The following is a 22,187-nucleotide window of genomic DNA, read 5'->3' on the forward strand; positions in this document are numbered from 1 at the left end:
GAGGTCCCTGATATCTTTTCTCTAGCAACTGTTGAAGGCTTGATCCAAAGTCTCTCCAGAAAGATGGTTTGACTTTCCCCTTAGGGAAAGGTAGTCTTTAAACCAGCAGGTGTCTTCAATTGGGCAAGAACTTTCTTCAGCTCGGCCAGGTAAAAGGGAGAAGAGCAACTCGCCTAACTAACTTTTTTCAGTCTTTGGTAAGAGAGACCAGAATCAGCTCTGGCCAACAGTTTCTGCTTTTGACTCATCCATGGAACTCTCTTCCCCCACGGGTTGAATGTTCCATTGCCCTTCCAGATGCATTTTCTTCAACCTTTGCAGGTCTCCCTTGTTCTTAGTTCACATGTGTTAGTTTGTTTTGCTTTACCAGTTAACTTTGGTAAGTGACAGTAATGTAAAAACCTAAAGGAAAAATAAAATTTATTCTTCTTCATAAAAATATGTAGATTTTTTTATCATGGAAGAAGTTTTCACCTTTTATTTTAGTTATTTTGCTTTTTTATTAAAATTTCTTAGGGGGAAAATAGTGACTAATATAAATATTTAAAAAGGAGCAGGGAAAGAATGTATAAGCAGTTCACTGCTTGCTTCCATTCTGACCTGTGATTCTTTTTATAACTGCCAAAGTTAACAACAACAAAAGCTATTGAATCAATACTTTAGGTAACAATAAGATTCATAAATTCATAAAACTCAGATTTAGAGCTATCAGAGACCTTAGAGTTAGGCCAACAGAGGCCCAGAAGAGTTAAATGATTTACAGAGGCCACACAAAATAAAATAATTTATGAACTCATATTTGAACCTAGTTCCTCTGAATACAAATTCTGCATTCTTTCCACAATATTCTAACAATTTTTTTCAACCTATCACTAGATTTAGAATATCCTATAAGCAGTCATCCATTTGAGGGCAACTAGGTGATGCAGTAGATAGAGAATTGGCATGGAGGCAGGAAGGCTCATTCTTATCAGTTCAAATCTAGCTTCAGATACTTACTAGCTTTGTGAACCTGGGCAAGTCACTTAAACCTGTCTGTTTCAATTTCTTGTAAATTGTAATGTAATAATGTAAAATGTAAAAACAATGTAAAAAAATAATGTAATAATGTAAAATGAACAAGAGGTGGAAATGGCAAACTATTCTAATACCTTTGCCAAGAGAAATTCAGAGGGTCATGAAGAGTCAGACTAACCGAATAACAATTAATTTTTTTCATTGTACATCTTGCTCCCACTTGCTAAGAAATGTATTCCTTTACGTCTTACCTGAAGACAATAGTCCAATAATGTAGAGTGTACTGAATTCCCAAAAGGGATTTTTGTCATTTATTTTAAGGTTGAAGCTGAATAAGAAGGACCATGTTATTCTGTATTATCTTTCCCCAGAAATACTGCACTGAACATATTATTTCATTGCTTGAATTCACTTTTCTACTTGTCTGTGTAATGGCCCCCTTTAAAGGGTTTATGGGTTGAAAAACTGCTGTGGTCTTTCTTGATGTGGATACAGTGTAGAATAAAAGAATAAATAACTTGGGATTTTTCTTAAAAAATTAAAATAATCGAAATATCTAAAGGAAAGTTTTAATAGGATTCAGATAATTAAAATGAAAACTGGGAAGGTAATCCAGGGGAAAAGAACCAGCTTAAGAAAAAGAATCAGAATATACTCTTGAGACAGCAAGGAAACCATTCTGACTGAAGAAGAATGAAGGTTTCCTTTGGGGCATAATCAAGTGGAATAACTGACAGATGATTAGAAATAAATAAACAATAAAATATACAATGCTCCAAGAGCACAACACTTTCATCAGAATACCTGCATATTACTCAATGAATCATGTATTAAACAGGTACATTTCTTGTATTCTCTTTCCATGTCTCTATGAGACTGTTGCAATTACTGAGGCAGATTTCATTTTCTTCACACTCTGAGTGGCAAATTGAGTCAGCAGTCTTTGAATGTCTCTCTGAACTAGGCATGTTTTACTTGGCTTGGAAACATTAATAACTATTAAAATAATTCTTTTCATCCCATCAGTTATACAATAAATGAGGAAAAAGTGGAAGTACTGTATGTCTCCTCAGGTTCTATTAGTGCTTTCACCTTTGGAAAGGAGAAAGCCTTTCTTTACCAAGGCATTTGTGGTATTTGGGCCCAGCCTATTCAAGGACCCTTATCTCTAAGGAAAATCCTTAGATGATTTACATTTCTTTGCCTGTTTTCTAGCTAGTATTCATAAGAGCTAGCATTTAAATAGTGCTTTAAGGTTTACAAAGAACTTTATAAATTTTATTCATTTAAAGCTCACAACAACCCTATGAAATTTTTATCCTTATTTTATAGAGAAGAAAATTGAGGAAGATAAATGTTCAATATCTTACCCAGATTTGCATAATTAGTAAGTGTCAAGGGCCAATTTTGAACACATCTCTTCCTGACTTTAAGTCCAGGACTATATTCACTTTATTACCTAGATGCCTTTCCTTAGCTTTTAATTAAATATGAATGAAAGGTTCTTTTCATAATTATAAGTATGGCTTAATTGTCCTGCTTCATTCATTTGAAGAAGAGAATTTAAAACAATTGTCCACCTCTAAAGGATAGAGAGATTGAGATTTAATTAGTAGAAAGAGTGTCCAGTGTAAAAATTTCTTCTACCAATGCAGATTGGTATCTGTTCTGCAATGTTTTTTTTTTCCTTTCTTAGAGAATTGCCCCGAGGCAATTCGAAGTGACATGCCTTGCCCAAAGTCACATAGTCTGTATCAGAGACAATATTTGAACCTAAACCTCGTTGCCTCCAAAGATATCTCTTTATCTACACACTGTCTCTGCTTAGTTCTACATGATTAAAAATTGTACCATAATTTATACTCTGAAATGTGGAAATTAGAACTTAAGGGAAAAAAAAAGATTTGTAGGATCCTCTGGTTGGCTATTTTATTTAATTTTAGAAATTCTAAAAATAGCATATATTTGAATTTATTTTTTTCTTTTGGATTAGAATTTATTCTGCAGTATGCATTCTCAAAAATCAATAAATATCATTAGTCATTACTCATTGAAATATAACAAGCATTTATTTAAAAAAAAAAGCAACCTCTTACCTTCTAAGACATAAGAGAGAATAGGATGAGGCAATTTGGGTTAAATGACTTGTTCGGCTAGGAAGCATCTGAGGCCAGATCTGAACCCAGTTCCTCTCAACTCCAAGTCTGGCATTCTATGTAAAGCCTTTTTCACATGCATATTGTGTATCCCTTCCCAAGTTAAACACTGTGTTACTATGAAAGAAGTAGAAGAATATACAAATATTTCCAGGGACAGCTAGATGGTTCAGTGGATAGAGAGCCAGGCCTAGAGAAGGGTGGTCTTGGGTTCAAAGCAAATACTTCCTACTGTGTGACCTGAACAAATCACTTACTCCCCTCATTCCTCAATGTTTGGCCCTTAAAGCTCTTCTATTTTGAAACCAATACATAGTATTGATTTTAAGACAGAAGGTAAGGGTTAAAAAAAAAAGAATATTCCCTACTTTCAAGTAGCTTATAATCCATTTGAAGATAAAGTAATATATCAGGAACTAGAAGACATTATGGTATAAACTACATCTGAGTGCTGAAATAATTTAGAATAATGGACAGAGCTTTGCAATTTCTAAAATATAATCCAGACTGCATTTGGGAAATTGTATTGCTCTTTCAAAAATTACAAATCATTCTTTGCAACAAAATCCCATCTTTTTAGTTTCAATAGTCTCCAAATGATGCTAAATAACTGAGAATCATAGAATATTATAGTTTCAGAAGAATTGGAATTGAAAGTGACCCTCATACAATGGGGAAATGAATGGTACATGAAAATAGACAACAACATCATGCCAACAATAACCTGGTACCAAAAAAAAATATGATACAGGAAATCCATAGGAAAAAATATTGGCCAGTCATATAGTAAAAGTGAGAGACAAAAGATTGATGGCTATTATATCAGGGTACATAAGGTTAAAAGGCCTAGAAGAAATCTTCTAGAATGTTGACTAGATTCTTATTGGAAGAAGTGTAGGAAGACCTGGCTAAGAATCACCACACAGTACCAGAAACTATGACTGGGTCAACATCTGTACCACTGGAGATAAGACCCTATCAATAAAATCGCATACTCATTCAAATATCAAATGAAAATGAAAAGAATGGAATTAGTTACAAGGAGTTGAGTTTTCAATTAAGCTGGTAATTTTATATGGGGATTGAAGTGAAAGTAGGGTCTGAAAAATAAGAAGACTGGAATAGTAGGAGAAGCCAAGTTGTAAAAGAAATTTCAATGCCAGGGGAATTTATATTTAATACTGGAAGCAAAATGGAAACAATTGAATTCTTTGAGGTATATGAGAGTAACATGGTCAGATCTGACTTTTTGGAAAATCATTTTGACAGCTCATGGAGTATGTATTAAAATGTAGAGAAATTTGAAGCAGAAAGACCAATTAGAAAGGCTTTTGAAGAATCCAGGTTGAAGATTATGGAAGTCTGAAATGAGATATAAAAGATATATAAAGGGAGAGACAAGAAGAGTCAAAAGACTGGTTATACTGGGTGAGAGTCAAAATTGGAAGGTAATAATGAAGTTGAGTGTGAATTAGAAAGATATTTAGGAAAAGAGGAGTGATGGGGCAGTGGATTAAACCCTAGATTAGACATGGAATTTGAGGTACCTTTAGGACATTTAGTTCACTATGTGCAAAAGGCAATTTTTTGTTTCTTTCTTTCTTTTTAAATCCTTATGTTTTGTCTTAGAATTGATACTATGCATTTCTTCCAAGGGAGGAAAGCATTAAGAGCGTGACTTGCCTAGGATCAAAAAACTAGAAATGTCTAATTGCCCAGGATCAAACAACTAGTAAATGTTTGAGGTCAAATGTCAACCCACGAGGCCTTGCTTTCTATCCACTGAATTATCTAGCTGCCCCTAAAAGGTAATTTGTGATTGTACTAGAGATGGAGAGAAAGCCTGGGGCTAGATATATAGATCTTGGAACTATATGCATAGAGATAATAAATGAAATAATGAAAGACAATGATTCTCACCTAAGATAATAGAAGGAAAAGAGGAGAAAGTGAAAATCAATCAATAGAGGAATATTCATTATTAATGGGCATGACATGGCTGCAGATCCCACACAGGAGTTCTAAGAAGATATCAGTCTGAAAAGAGAACAACTAGGAAAAAGAAATATCAGTATCGTGAAAACCTAGAAAGGAGAGAATATCCTGAAGGAACAGGTAATCAGCAGTGTCAATTGCTACAGAGAGGTCCATAAAAACTTGCCCCTCTGGCAGAGGTGGGATTTGAATAGAGGTTTTTCTCACTCAAAATCTGATAGCATTTTTAAAAAGTTACTATGGCAGCAATATGAAGAATGAATGACTAGTGACAGAAAGGTGTAGAGACCAACTCAGAGCCTAAGGAGCTATTCCAAATGATGAGTGCTTTGATTCAAGTTTATATATGAATGGAGAAGAAACTATCAATCAGGGGATATTTGTAACAGAATTATCTTCAAAAATAAAGTATTTAAAAAATCTGAGTTTATTAAGTATATATTACCTAGAAAAGAGCATACCAATAAAAGAATAGAGAAGTTAATGTAGAGAACTAGGCTGTTTAGGGAAAAAAAAATAGTTTTGGGACATGTTGAATTTGAGATTCCATTAAAAAATCATATAGAAGGTGTGTCATAGCTAGCTCTAAATACAGTATGATGTTTATATAAAGACAAGAAGTTAAAAAGGTATTTTCAATTTCTTTCAAATATCTTCAATAAGAATGAGATACAATAATCTGTTCTTAAAAGAACAAATACTGTCCTACTTTACCAGGTCTGCAAATCTTCCTTTCTCTGAGTTCGAATCCAAACTGTCACCTACACCATACATTATTCAAACTCAGCTGCCTATCTGGCACAATAGTTTATGGCTTCAATGGCTATCTGCCCAATAGCATTCTTTATAACATACTGCTGCTACTCATATGAGAACTTTAGCATTAAAATGATTGTTTCAGAAGAACAAAACCAATCAATAGACAGAAGACGGGATGCTATGCTATAGGCACTATGTGATGAACTAGAAAGGATCAGGAATTTTAGCCAATCTACTCAAGGAAAATTTTATTGAAAGCTCAAGATTTTCATGGTGGCCAACCAAACATCAGTAAATGGGTTAAAAGGTAAAAACAAAAGCAATTAAGTAAACAAAGTCATCATATTCAGTTGGCTGGCAAAAAAAAATTTAGTAGTACAGTTTTCCAGCTCAAAGTTCTTGACTAGATTAGGGGCAATTATCTACTCAATCTTCAAGTGTTTGAAAGACTGACAAAGGATATTCTTTTTGCTTGGATTAAGAAGGAAAAAATAGAAGTAATTGCTAAGAGGTGTAGAAAAGCAGATAAAATTTCAGCAAAGATATTTTAATTGTCTTTTATGTGCCAGGCTCTTGACATAGAAATATAAAGACAGCATCTCATCTCAAGATCTTAGATTTTGGCATAATTTTCTTAAAAAACTTCACAATGATTAAAGATATACCAAAATAGTATGAGTTCTCTTGGAATATAATGCATTGCCTATTGATAGAATTCATATAGCAGAGTTTGGAAGAACAGTTTTCATAAATGTGATAAAGAAGATACCTATTCAAGTAAAGATTGGACTAGATGATGCCTAAGACCTGTACCATTCCTGGGATTGTATTCTAATTTTTCATCCCTCATTCCTGAAATATATTCCCTCTTTCCTCTGATTCTTGGAATCTTTAGCTTCCGCCAAAGCCAGTTCTCATGCAATATCCTACAAGAAGCCTTCCTTGACCTCTCCCTCTACCAACTGTTAATGTCTTGTCCCTCCATAAATATATACAAATATGTTTACATTTTATGTCCACTAGGAGAACATCATTTAATTAAGAGTGAATGTTGTTTCTTATTTTGTTTTCTCGCCATGCAATATGATTATACACCTTATATATTAAGCATTTAACAAATGCTTACTAAATTAAATGAAATTCTGTACCAGAAATCATATTGGACTTTTTGTCTAATATCATTCCCCCTATCCAATAGTTATCAATGGAATTATTAAATGTAATCAACATGTGTCTTGGAATTTGTAGCATATTTGTTGTTATTTTGTTGTTTTATAGTTTGACTATAATTGATGTAGTTTTTTACCTTGAAACCTGTCTATAGCTTCCTTTGATTGTCACATTTTGTTTTCAAAATTTCAATATAATTGCCTTATTTTATATCTTCTATTGTGTTGTTCAAGTTACTTAACTTGTGATTTTCTGGGAAACCTCTAATCCTTAAATCATCTCTTATATCCTGTGTTTAAAATAAATATTTTGCTTATAAAAAGATCATTTTAAAAATTAACATTATCTCTATCTGATTCTCTTCTTTCAAATTGTCTTTATTTTCTCTATATTTGCATTTCCAATCAGTTTTTCTTTGTTTATTTGTTGAGATTTGCCACAATGGATCCATGTAGTTTATATTCTACTAATTATTTCTGCTGTGCAGATCATAAGTTCTGCTTTCATAATTCTTATTTTTTAAAGCTATTCAAGAACATCCTAGTGGGGAATCTGTGTTCTCTTAGTTATCCACTGGGTCCTCTGCCTCATCAGGTATTTATACATTGTTCTTTATTTTGCAGTACTTATTCATAGATGTGTAAACATATTTAACTGATCTAAAGGCCAGATTCTCTTCTGTTATTAAGATGATTAAAATCTTTAGACTAGATATTTTCATCCTTTTTGCAGTTTATTGTGACAGAGACTGGCACTAGAGAAAAAGCGTCAAGCTAAAGAGTATGTGAAATTGATCATCTCGACGGGGGAGGGGCCCCAGGAGTGGAATCCAGAGGAGGAGGAGACTCTGGCTTGGAGAACAGTGAGGGTTCTTGGTCTTGAGAAGCTGAAGAGAGAAGCTGGGGAAAAGACTTTCTCCTGAGATTTACTGATTTTTCCTGCTGGTGACTGGAAATTTTCCCCCCAACACTTCCCAATTTGAGGGCCTTCTGAAGAGAAACCTAAGCAGACTTTACCTCAGCTCCTGTTGCCCAGGGGTGAGTCAACCTGACTTTCTCTCAGGGGGCTCAGGTTGTCAAGGCCCAAGTTCCCCCCACAAACTCTAGGAAGGAGGGGAAGGGGTTTAGATAGAGACAGGGACCCCCTTTCCCCACTTTCCTTTTCCCCAATTCACTCTTGTCCATCTTGTCCCCCCTCCACTACTAGAGACCAAAGGGTCTCCCCTTAGTCTGTTCACTCACACTCAGCTTGGGGAACAGATAACTTTTAATGTCAACTCAATCAGTTAATACAAAAGGAATAACGGGCAGGGAAGAATGGAAAAGGAAAGTGGGGAAAGGGGGTCCCTGTCTCTATCTAAACCCCTTCCCCTCCTTCCTAGAGTTTGTGGGGGGAACTTGGGCCTTGACAACCTGAGCCCCCTGAGAGAAAGTCAGGTTGACTCACCCCTGGGCAACAGGAGCTGAGGTAAAGTCTGCTTAGGTTTCTCTTCAGAAGGCTCTCAAATTGGGAAGTGTTAGGGGAAAAATTTCCAGTCACCAGCAAGAAAAATGAGTAACCCTCAGGAGAAAGTCTTTTTCCCAATTTCTCTCTTCAGCTTCTCAAGACCAAGAACCCTCACTGTTCTCCAAGCCAGAGTCTCCTCCTCCTCTGGATTCTACTCCTGGGGCCCCTCCCCCATCGAGGTGATCAATTTCACATACTCTTCAGCTTGGCACTTTTTCTCTAGTGCCAGCCTCTGTCACATTTTTCCCCTATTTTTTGCTTTTTTTCACTTTGATTATAGCTTCCCAGGAGGTTGTACCTCAAAGCTGTTTTAGTCAAATCTTTCATTGAGTAATTCACTTTTCAGCCTCAGTCTGTGCCCTAAGTGTCTTCTCAGAGGATAAAACTGATCCATGCTGACCTCTTAGCCTTTTACTTCAGGCAGACCTGATAAATCTATAGATACTCCAATGCCATGCCCCAGTTCCCTCTGTTCTTCTGTTCTCAAACTGAATATACTTATAGCACACGATGATACAGTCCCAACCAGGACAGGTGTCTACATTGTGTTTTTTCATAACATTAGTTGGATGGGGCAGGATAAATTTAAGTTCTGTTGGAAACCTATATATTGGCTTCAGCAGCCCTAATGAAACATGGCAGACAGTAGTGAAAGAGATGTTGAACGAACATATTAAGGTTTCCACAAGCCATCAAATCAGGAATTTAACATCAAATTAGAATGCTAAAGTCTTCAACAGATGGATACACAAGCAGAGCTGATCCAGTGGTACTGAAGTTGTCATGACAGCTCAATTCATATGGACTTTCTTAATGAGGCAACTGTCCAATTGAAAAGTTGCTATAGCTTGGAATAGGAAAAAAAAAGTTTTCCTCTCTGACCCACGAAAGTGAGATACATTCTTTATAGTTCATAGGTGGAAGCGTCTTTTAAATGATATAGAGCTGAATAGAGCTCCACAATCTCAATCTAAGTAGCTTTCATCCCATCCTTTTGGTTTGAGGTAATGATGTGGACAATTTAAAGATAGTCTCTAATGTCAAAAATGTCATATTTCTAGTAAGTGGAGAAATACTTTATTTACCCTAGATAAGATATAGGTATAACTATAGATATGTGCATATATATATATCCATATATATATATATATATCCATATTTGTTTCCTTGCTTTCTAAGAATATATCATGTTTTGGCTATTACAAATAAAAGCTTTGGAAATGTAGGTTTCTTTGTAAGTCCTGAATGTTTATTGAACTGAAGCCAAAGGGAAAAATTAGTTAACTTCCACCAACATACCTCTTATCAGTTTTCTCTCTCTATGTCTCTCTTTCTCTCTCTGTCTCTGCCTCCATCTCTCTCTCTCAGTATCTGTCTCTGTCTCTCTCTCTCTGTCTCTGTCTCTTTCTCTGGTTATCCAATAAATTATTGTTTAAAAATCCAACAGTTTTGCAAAGCTTAATTTGATTTTTCCATTAGTAATCTAGGTATCTATTTATCAAAATGAAACTTATTAAAAAAAAACAGGCTGTACTTAAAAGCTGAAAAGCCTATTAACTATACAGTTTTGTGGAACACATTCAACAGACAGTTTTTCTTTTTGTACTGGATTGCTGTAATTTGGACATTTCCTTTCTGAAAACAGCTTTCAGCTTTAAAAAAAAAATTACAATTTGTAGCTACAAATGGTTTATTTACTCCCTTATAAAATGTTTACAGAGACCCAGTATTCAACTTTTGTGCTATTTAGAAAGGCAGAAAAAAATTCTTCAAAAATACTATATCCCTTAATCTCTGGTGTCAGTTTTTCTTTCTACAAAGTCATATACTCATTGCAAGGCTTAAGTAAAATGAAATAATGATAGCAATAAGGGATATAGTCCTCCTATTTTCAGAAATTTGAAAGCAGAATGTCTTCCTAAAAAAATGGAGGGAAAAATTTACTGTTTTCTATCAACTTCTAACATAAATCTGGAATTTTATGGCCTGAATTCCTAAAAGGCTTCCTACATTCCCTACCAAAACTGTAGGACCTAGGACAGTTTTGAATGGGTCCACATAAGGCAGTCCCTCTTTCCTCTTTCCTCTTATCTTCTTCCTCTTCTTTCTTCCCTTCTTCCTTCCCCCCAATAAAGCATCTTGATAGCAATTTATCTTCAGGCAAATACTTTTGGGGATCAGTGATGTAGATCTGAAAAGAACTAATGAAGTCAACCACCTCTCTCTATAACAAAGAAAACTGAGATTAAGAAAGATCTTATGACTTTCCTGAGGTCATATAGTAATTAGTGGCATAACTCTTGTGACTCCAAACAAAGCAGTCTTTCCACTTCACCACATTACAAAAGCCATTTTAGCACCAGCAATGAAGTTAATGTATACAATATAGATACATATATTAATAAGTTGATATAGCAAATATATAATTAGTAATTGAGCTAATTTATGTTATTAATATTTTACATTTACATTAATAAATTGTTATAGACATACATGCAACAATAGGTACAGATAATAAATGGACACACAAATTATAATCAGACAATAATTATAGAAGTATTGAAGTAAGGCAACATGACAGAGTGGAAAATTCTTTCTTGGACTTTAGTTCCAAACCAATAAATGAGTTGTGTGACCTTTATCAAATCACTATCCTTTCTGAGCCATCTGTACAATTAAAGCTTTTTAAGAAATGGTTAAGATCTTGAAAGAAACAGTTTCAGATATCTTTCAGCTCTAATATATATTTTTAAGTTTTTATTTTTTATTTCCCACATGAACACTTCAATCTAAAAAGATCTGAAAGATTTTGCATAAAACTGTAAACTTCTGCACCACTTAGTTTGTTTGAAAGTATATATTAAATAGTATATGAAAGTATAATAATTATAGCTCTGATAATTTGTGACTATATGCTCTAGGGAGTAAAAACCATAAGTTTTAGGATAAGATAACATAAATTGGGGTTCTAGAATGAAGTTCAGACAACATAAAATCAAATATCTCTTTTTTTACAGATTAAGAAAAACTAAGGCCAAGAGTTAAGTAACTTGTCCAAGATCAGATATGAAGTAGGTTACAATATATGAGATTTGAACTTCAGCCTTTTGACTTAAAGTCAAGATATCTCTGTTTTTAGGGCTCTGTCTCTAAATGAAGGCTATATTGTCACTGTTTCCCTTGTTAGAGGCATGGGTCACATGTGGACATGTTGAATCAAATCCCCAGATTAGGGGAGGAACAATCCTAAAATGGGACAAAGAAGAGAATTCAGGAGCTGAAAAATTCTGGATGTGCTGGTATGAAATTCAGAGGAGAGAGGTTTTCAAAGAAGTGTGTTACTTCGGTTGGGTTCCGAACTTAATCACAAGAAGAAGCCCATTTTTAACTTATTTATATATGCCTAGCATTTAGAACAGTTCCTGGCTCACAGTATAGGGAGAGGTAGGTAGCTCAATGGATAGACACCATGCCTGATGTCTGGACTACCTGCATTCAAATCTGGCCTCAGACACTGACTAGTTTTATGACTCTGGGCAAGTCACTTAACCCCAGCCTATTCTTTACTTCTCTTCTGCTTTGGAAAACTGAAACTTAGTATTGATTCTAAGACAGAATGTAGCTTAAAAAGTATTGCTATTACTTTGTACAATGTTCTTCTGGTTCTTCTCACCTCATTTTGCCTTAGTTCATGAAAGTCTTTTCAGATTTTCCTGTAATCCTCCTGCTTGTCATTTCTTATATCATAATAATATTTTTTCACTATCAAAAACCACAACTTCACAGTAACCTCTTAGTAAATGTCTGTTGATGCCCCTATTTAGAGCACAATAATATTCTATTACAATCACATATCACAACTTGCTCAGCCAATCCTGTGTTAATGGACATCCCCTCCATTTCCAATTCTTTGCCATCACAAATAGAACTGCTATAAATATCCCACCCACTCCTTTTTTTGTTGTTGTTTATCTCTTTGGGATACAGACCTAATAGTGGTTCCTGATACTCTTACTTCACTGTCATAGTTTCTTGGTCACCTTGGGACATTCAAAAGTCCAATTCACTTGGAGTTAAACCACTCAGATGTTCTGTGTTCCTGGAAACATGTAAACACATGCACACTATTGGCATTTCCATTAGGATACAAGAGAGGTCAAGTCTTCTTGGCATGAAGGTAAATGCCATTACACCCTTGTTTCATGTTCTTTATGGGCTAGGTTAAAGTCAACTCCCATTTATTTGTTTCATTTTGTTTTTCATTTAAAATTTTTATTTAATTAATTTATATAAAATATTTTTCCATGGTTCCATGAATCATCCCCTCCTCCCCTATCCCCCATAGCCAATGCACAATTTCACTGGGTTTTACATGTATCGATGATTACATGTAATCAAGACCTAGTTCCCTATTATTGATATTTACACCCGGGTGATCGTTTAGAGTCTACATCCCCAATCATAATCCCAACAACCCACATGATTCAGCAGTTGTTTTTCTTCTCTGTTTCTACTTCCATAGTTCTTCCTCTGAATGTGGACAGCGTTCTCCTTTTAATTTATTGATGATTTCTGAGTAACTCATTTTTTCCTAGAATTGAATCTTGACTAAGAGTGTTGGCATCAGACCCATGTCTTACAGTCCTATCTGGATATCTATTATGGATTTAAAATGATGAAGAAAATGTGTATATATGTGTGTATGTGTGTGTGTGTGTATACACATATCTGTAAATAAGGTATGCATATATTTATATATATAGATGTTTGAGGGCATCCATATACATGTAGGTACATATATGCATATGCATTTTCCAGCTGGCTGTACTTCTTTGGACTTCTGCATTTTTCTCTTTGCTAGATAACTTAGTTTCCTCCTTGCTTTTTAACTTCCTTTTAGGTACTATCTTCCCTCTGGAGACTATGAGATCCTTGAGAAAAGGAATTGCCTTTCTTTTGAGGTTATCAAAAAATATGCACATAAACTTCAAGTTTGATGTGCATTAACACTTTCTTAAGTCTAGCCAATCAACAAAACAATAATTCAGTCCCTAACTTACAGAGAGTGCCAGCTTTCAGGGTATAAATGCTCAGAGTGCTAATTTAGCAATAAGTTTTCATCAGCAAGTAAAGCTGATTCCACACACCCCACCTTAAACAATATCTGACTATGTCCAGTAAGACTCCTTATAGCCTCTCTAATAAAATATGAACTCCGTTGCCTAGCTTTTAGAGTCCTTCAATCCTTGGCCTCAACCGATTTTTCTAGTCACATTATACATTATTCCCCATCCTTCATTTTAGGACCCAGGTAAATTGGCCTTCTCTCTGTTCCTTATGGAGAGTTTTTCATTTTGACTCTACATATCTTTTCATTCCTTGACTGTAATTCATTCCCTCTTAATCTCTTAATCATAGAATTCCTCTCCCTTCAAGATAAACCAAGTACAATTTTCTAAATGAAACTTTTTTTTGATTCTTTTAAATGTCAGTACTCTTCCTCCCAAATCACTTTGTATTTAACTACTTTCTATATACAGGTTTTAATCATTTTATTTTGCATTATGCATTGGTAGCTTGAAATCATATGTATTTTACATTTGTATTAATTCTCTTTATATTATATTATATATATATATATATATATATATATATACTTATAGGTGAACTTGATATCTCCCCAATTAGAATGCAAAAATTGTTTCACTCGTTGTATTTTTACCTCCCCCCCCCCCAGCTGCTAAAGGAGTGTCTGGCACAATTGGATATTTTATAAATATTTAATAATTGGTTCATTAATTTGATGATTTTTAGCTCCCTTTCTCCCAGCTTTGCATCTCCTCCCCCTAAGTTACTAAAGCTAAGATGGCAGAAAAGGCAGGATCTTACTAGACAATTAGATGATGAAGTGGTTATAGAATCAGAACCAGTGGATTCTGGAAGATCCAACTTCAAATCCAGCATAAGAATAGTTAAAGACTTAAAATCTAAATTAATTTGGTCACCAAGGAAATCCCATAATAAAATATCCAAGTCAGCTGGAAGTTTATGGTGATTTTAATTAATATAGAGGAAAGAAATTGAGAGAGAGAGAGAGAGAGAGAGAGAGAGAGAGAGAGAGAGAGAGAGAGAGAGAGAGAGAGAGAAAAGAGTTACTTTAAACTGCTCCAGCCTCGGCCTCAGGCTGAGCCAGGCAGGAGTTCAAGACCTTGGCCAAGGGGGCCTCCCCTGAGAGCCAAGGGAAAAGGGAGTCAGTCTTATCACTCACCATGTGACTGTCTCAAGGAAGCTGTCTGAGGGAGCTCCTCTAGGCTCAAGTTCCAGGATTGAACCTGCACCCAGGCCTCACAGGAAGTGACCAGCCAGAGCCACCTCTACAAGGAAAGAGACCGAAGAGAGGAAGTGACGTGAAACATATAGGCGGTTTTACATCACTTTCCTGCGTCTCATCTAAACCAATGGTAGCTTAAGCTTGACTTATGACAGCCCAGGGGTCTGTCACCTGTCTATCAAAGGCCATCCTCCTAGATACTTAATCCTTAAGTATGAGGATAGACATTCCTGATTTTGTTAGACTAAGTAGGGTGGATTAATGTAAAGTTCGCAAGGCATTCCTGATTTTGTTAGACTAAGTATCTTCATTGTTACAATCAGGAGATAGCTAAATTCAATCTTCACAATTCCCCCTGATGATCATTGGGAGACTAGTCTCCCCACTGATCTTTTAACATAATCAACTTGTAGTCCTAAAACACTTCTAACTACAGATGTATACATTATTCAATTTCGAAGACGAAATTACAATAGTTACATAGAAGAGGGAAATAGAAGAAAGACAGACATCAAAACCAATATTTGCTGGGTGCATTGACAAAATCCAATTAGAGGGCAGTCCCCTTTTGGCATAAGAAAATACATTCAAATAAATGTTCAATCAAACTTTAGTTCAATCAATCACACCCAAAGTTCATTTTGGATCTTCTTGATATACTGTAGGTTTTCTGGCATCTTTCTGCAAAAGTTCATTCTCTGGATTTAGGAGTTAGCAAGCTTCTTTCCTTTAAGATCTTTCTCGAACAAAATTTCAAAATCTTGGATTTTTATTAAAATACAATCCCCCCTGAAGTAGGTGTTAAAAAACATCCAGTTCAGCTTAGGATGCAATGTTGAGTTCTGTGGGTGTATGAGTCAATTATCAAAAGAAGAGAAAAACAAAAACCCCCAAAATATAAAGAAAAAAATGGAAGAAAGTTAAACTTTTGGTAGAAAGAAAAAAATTCAAAATCAGAATAAAAATACCAAAATCTATGTATATAAAATGTTGAATGAGCAAGAATAAATTCATAATAGGCCCTTGTATAGGTCCAATTTAAAGTAATTTCTATCCCACAAGTCTGTAGGACAGAATGCAGTTATATTTCACTTACCCATTTGCAGCCAAGACTACAGAAAGTTGCCATAGTATAAGAAGAAAAAGAACTAGAATTTTATTTTGATAGGGAAGTGCCATTCCCTGGTCTGATTTTTTGTCATTCTTGGGGATATGGGGAGCCAGGAAGATAGTCAAACTTTGGTACTTGTCTGAGTATTTCACAAAGAGTGTAGATACAAGGAAGTCCTACGACTTAACATACATCAAACGTCTCAACCTCGAATTTCACACTAGTTTTCCTATATGCTCTTTTTGGCACTATTCAGGTTAAGTCTGTGCTCCTTGTTTTTATCCCATTTCCTAGAATAAGACACAAACATTAATCACAGTCCCATAACATTTTATCAATAAATGGCTGGTTCCTACAGTTTAAAGCTTTTGGGTATGCATTGATATTATAGTAAGTGTGTATATATATATATATATATATATGTATATGTATGCGTATACATATACATATATATATATTACTGCAGAAAAATATTAATTGTATGTACCTTTAGTACAATAAATGAGAAAAAAGGGGAAAAATCAAATATTCTAATCAAAATCAAAGAAAAGTAATAATAAAAAATAAGGGGGAAAGGGAAAAAATTATGAATTCAATGTGTTCTCGAAAAAACAGCATCCACTTGAAAATGAATTATTATCTCCAATGCATGTGATAGGATACAGTCAATCAGTTTCAACAGAAGAAGCTTTCTTTACATGTGAGCAATAAATCCAAGAGTCCTTCTCTCCAATCTTTATAGATGTTGGAGTAGTTAACAATATTTGGAATGGTCCTTCCCAGTAAGGCTGAGTTGCTCCGTTTTGCTGGAAATTCTTAATATATACCTTGTCTCCTGGGTTCAGATCATGAAGAGAAAAGTCTAGTGTTCCGGCTTGTACTGCAGCTCTGGATTCATGTAGCTCATGCAGTTTGTGCTGTAATTCCTGTATATAGGAAACAATAGTAGTATCTCCCCGTAATAGTGATGTATATGCAGGGGAGTAAGTTTTAGCCTGTATAGGCGGATGTCCAAAAAGCATCTCAAATGGTGAAATATGTAAGTCTCCTCTAGGCCTGCTTCTTAGATAAAATAGGGCCAGAAGGAGAATTTCAGGCCATTTTAAATGTGCACAATTTGCCAATCATAGTTTTAAATTCTCTGTTCATTCTTTCAATTCGGTTTGAGATCTGGGGATGATATGGTACATGAAATTTGGGAGTTATCCCCAAGCAAGAATATATCTGATTTAGAACAGAATCAGTAAAATGACTTCCTCTATCTGAATCAATACATCCTGGCAGGCCAAACCAAGGAATAATTTTTTTTATAAGCATCTTAGCAACAAAAACCTCGGGTTGTAGAAAATGCTTCCAGCCATCTGGTCAGTTGATCTACTATGACTAGACAAAATTAATAATGTCCAGCCTTTGGTATTGTTATGAAATCTATCTGTAGATGCTCAAAAGTTGTGTAAGCCAGAGGACGCCCACCAAAGGCTCTGCCACGAAAAGCATGTTGGTTATATGCTTGGCAGGTAAAGCAGGCTAAACACACTTTAGAGGCTATAGTAGTTATACCAGGGGCTATCCATACTCTCTTAACAGAGTCCATAATGCCCAGAGTGCCAAAGTGACCATTTTTATGAATAGATTGGCAAATTTGGTGATAGAATCTTCTAGGGAACAGGGGATTTCCTTCAGATGACACCCACACTCCGTTAATCTGTTTTGCTTTGAATTTTTGCTTCCATTTTTCCTCTTCCTTTTCATTATAGGAAAGTGGTAGATTTAAATCATCAGTGGTTGTTAATGTTAAAATTAATTCAGGCCCTTCTATGGCTACTAGCTTTGCAGTGGCATTTGCTCGATCATTTCCCCTAGAGACAAGGTCAGTGCCACCTGTATGGGCAGAACAATGAACTACAGCTAGGGCTTCAGGCAGTTGGAGAACTCTTACTGTGACCCTGAGCAAGATACTTAGGTTCTATATGACTCAGTTTCATCATCTGCCAAATGGGGAGAATAATAGCACCTATGTCTCAGGATTGTTATGAAATCAAAAAAATAATTTGTAAAATAATTTGAAAACCTTAAAGTGCCATATAAATGTTGTTAATACTATTTCCAGTCCACAGTAAGATCTGCATCAGCAGGCCTTTACTGATATAAGTTTTGTGTTAAATAATACCCAATTTATATCATCACAATTCAGAAGGTTGACATGTCACATCTTCAGGCTTAACTCAAAGATTAGAGAAACTCCTCTTTCCCATTGCTATGAATTTCAATTTAAACTACCCATACCACCAAGAAAGCTAAACATAGTTATTAAGCATACCTATCTACTTAAACCCATATTTTAAATGTTTCCATTTTTTTTTTAATTTTGGTGTTAGACCAAACCAGAAGAGACATTAACATAAAACAAAAACATCTAATTGTAGGTAAAACAGAGAGAATATTAATCAGCACTTTTGTTGCTGATAGATTTACACATAATAAATGCAGAAATATGGACTACTTGCTTCAATTATCTACATGCATTAATTGAGTCAGAATCTAAATCCTGTCTCAGGTTCTTACTGCTTGCTTAACCTTGGGCAAATCTCCTAACCTCCCTAGACTTCAGTTCCCATATCTGAAAAATGAAGTAACTAGATTAAAGGGTTTATTACTCCAATTTAAGTCCCAAATCTTTCTTCATATAACTAAATCAGTGATGATATGATGGTCCATTATAAGAAGATAATATCAAAAGAAATTTCAGAAGCCAGGCTCACCTTGGCTCCGCAGATCCCACACAATTTTTATTGAAAATTTTCTCAAGGAAGGGTTTCCCCAAAATGTTGTTTTTGTTTAATTTGTTTTTGCTTTTTTTTTTTTTTTGGAGCACAGTCCCACATTCAGGGATTAAATAGGATCCCCAAATCATCTGGTTACCTAAACTGCTGGTCATCAAACATTTTTTCATCAGTTTCAATACACTGAGCATACATACTCAATATTTGTATATTAATTATTTACAAATATTCTGAATTTTATACAATACACACACACACATATATATATTATATATCTTACTTTGAATACAGTTGTTTGAATATTCTCTCCCTAAGTAAACTATAAGTTCCTTAAGAGCATGGACTGTCTTTTTCCCTTTTTATTTTTTGCTTTTTGTATCTTCAATACTTGGCATAGTACCTGGCACATAGAAGACAATTAACAAATACTTATTGATTGGTTAACTCATTCATTAAATATTTGATACTAAGGTCAGTAGGAAGTCAATGGAGTTTATTGAGAGCATTTATTGAAGTGTTTAAATAAACTGTGGAGTTTGTTGAGGAGTGACATGGTTAGATCTGAATCTTAGGAGCTTCACTTTGACAGCCAAGAGGATGACGAATTGAAGAGGGACAAGATAAAGGGAGATTGAGACAATTCGAAGCCTGTTATAATAGTCCAGACTAGAGTAATCAAGGAGGGTAGAATGCAGCTCATCTTCCTAACTCTACTTAATTATATACCCCTTAGAGACAGGCCACACATGACAAAGGCCTCAGGCCCCACTTTGGAGAACAATCCTTTTAAACGGTGACCTTCAAAATAGCATAACACAATGAGCCAAAATAATAAACTAAATATTTGCCTAAAGCATTCTGGTGGTTTTTGTTAGCTAAATAAAAGCTCATAGCTTTAGGTATGCATTAAAAGAACATTTTCCTTTTGTCAAGAAGAATTTTAGCCATTGCACAACTGGACACAGAGAAAGCCATATAATCCTGAAGAGCTAAAGCTGGCAGATAATAGCAGAGAGCAGCCTAGCAACCACAAAACCAACAGATATTAGGCAGACAGGAAAGGCATGAAACATATCTCAGAAAAGATATAGTCCCATTTGAGCATTAACAGAAACATTAGCTTTTCTGGTCATGGAGTCACATGTACCTGCTCTGCTTGTAGCCCTGGCTACAAGGGTCATCTATGTGAGTGTTTTCTCTCTGGACAAGTATTTTTTCTGTAGGTGTTCTTTCTCTCTTGTAACATATTAGCCTATGAGAAGTACTTTATGCATGTATAGGAGTAGAAGTTTTTGTCACTTTATTTGCTATGCTATTTGATTAAATGCCTGTTGTTTTTAATTACATCCTGGGGGAGGGCTGATAAGAATAAAGGCACCTATGGGACCTCATGAACTCTTTTTTTCTCCTAGTTTAAAGAGTGTCTTGAACCTAGGAGAGAATAATCTTTTTTAAAAAGCTAAATGAATAACAAATTAAAATTCCTTCCTGTACACATTAGCCACACTATTTCATAGGAAAGAGAACATGCCTAGCTCGTTCTACTACTCGTTCACCTAAGACTATTATTTTTCAAGATTAACCCTTTGCTGACCCACAGAGTTGTTGATGTCATCAATCAAGAAGCTTGTATTAAATACCTTCTATTTGCCTGGCATTTTGCTAGGCATTTGGGACACAAAGATGGAAGTGAAATAATCCCAACATGTAGACATACATATAATACACACACACACACACATAATATGCACAAAATAAATACAAGACAATTCTGGACAGAAGGCACAACTAGTAACTGGGAAAGGATTTATGTAGGAAGTAACACATATTAAGTTTTGAAAGAAACTAGATTCCTAGAGTGCTATGGAAAGAGTTCATACCAAGCATGAGGAACAATATTAACAAAAACACAGAGACAGAAGAAGAAGAAATGCTTTGTATGAGGAAGAGAAGGACAGTTTGTCTGGGACATTGTGTGTGTATGTGTGTCTGTGTGTGTGTGTATAAATAGGAAATTTGACTGGAAAGACTGGAAAGTTAAGTTGGATCAGCTTGCAAAGGGTTTTAAAGGCCAAATAAAGATATTTTTATTTGATTCCAGAATTAATCTCATCTTCTGTGTTACTTTCTCCTTCTCTCATGTCATCATGCCATCTGTCATCTGCTGATATCATCTAATAGATTTCTTTTTCCAATATATTGGGTGTTGTAATTTCTCTGTGGTATGTTATCTTCTAAAGGGTTTTTTTTTTTCCTCATGAGGGAATGCATATAGTCCTTTTTTTTTTTAAAGTGTGAATCTTAGGTCAGGGTTTTTCCTGTCTTTTTATGAGTCAAACTCACAGACATATACAGTCAGAGCATAGAACAAAAATTCCCCCAGGCCAAATAAACTTATCTAAACTCACTTTAGTTCTACCAGGAGCAACTCTCTTATAAGTCAATATTTGGTTTGTATGAGTAAATTAATTTCAATTCTCCTCATATTCTTTGTTGTTATTTCTATGGCCTTAGATATTTTCCTGTTGCTTTATCTCTCAAGACTGACAATGTTGGGATAGGGATAGTAACCTTCTTATTCCTGATTTCTGTATCTGAGTTGCTCTTCTACACCCTACACAGATAAAATAGAAGTTAAGGAATTTTCATATAGGTTGAATGTTCTTTAATTCATTTATTCAGAATATATTTAGTAAGCACTATACCAGGCATTACAGAAACAAAGACAAATATAAAATAGTTCCTGACCTCCAGAAGTTACATAAGATAAAGAACCTGCACGCAAATAAATAAATGAAAAATATTTATAAAGGGAACATTTTGGAGACTGATTAGGGAATAAAACTGACAACTAGAGAGATTAGGAAAGGCTTTGGATAGATGGAAGTTCCTGAGCCTCTGAGACTTGAAAGAAACTAGGGATTTCAAGAGGTGGAAGTACATTCCGGGTATGGGGGGATAACATGTGCAAGGGTAGAGAGGGAAGAGATAGAATGTTATGTACATCAAGAAGGTTAATTTTAATGGAACGAAGATCAGCGTGGTAGCCTGTTGGATAAAGTCCCTGGCCTGGAGTCATAGAAATGATCTTCAAATTCATATCTAGCTTAGACACTTATGACCCTCAGCAAATCACTTCACCCTGTTTACCTTATTTTTCACATATGTAAAATGAGATGGACAAGGAAATGGTAAACCACTCCAGTGTCCTTGCCAAACAAACAAACAAATGGAGTCACAGAGTTAGATGTGATGGAAATGACTAAACAAGAAGGAGGAGTAAAAATGTGAAATTAGTATGGCAGTATAAGTTGGATACAGAATATAAATAACTTTACATGCTAAAGAGGATTTTATAT

The sequence above is a fragment of the Monodelphis domestica genome, chromosome 4 (assembly GCF_027887165.1).
Source record: "Monodelphis domestica isolate mMonDom1 chromosome 4, mMonDom1.pri, whole genome shotgun sequence".
NCBI lineage: Eukaryota > Metazoa > Chordata > Mammalia > Didelphimorphia > Didelphidae > Monodelphis > Monodelphis domestica.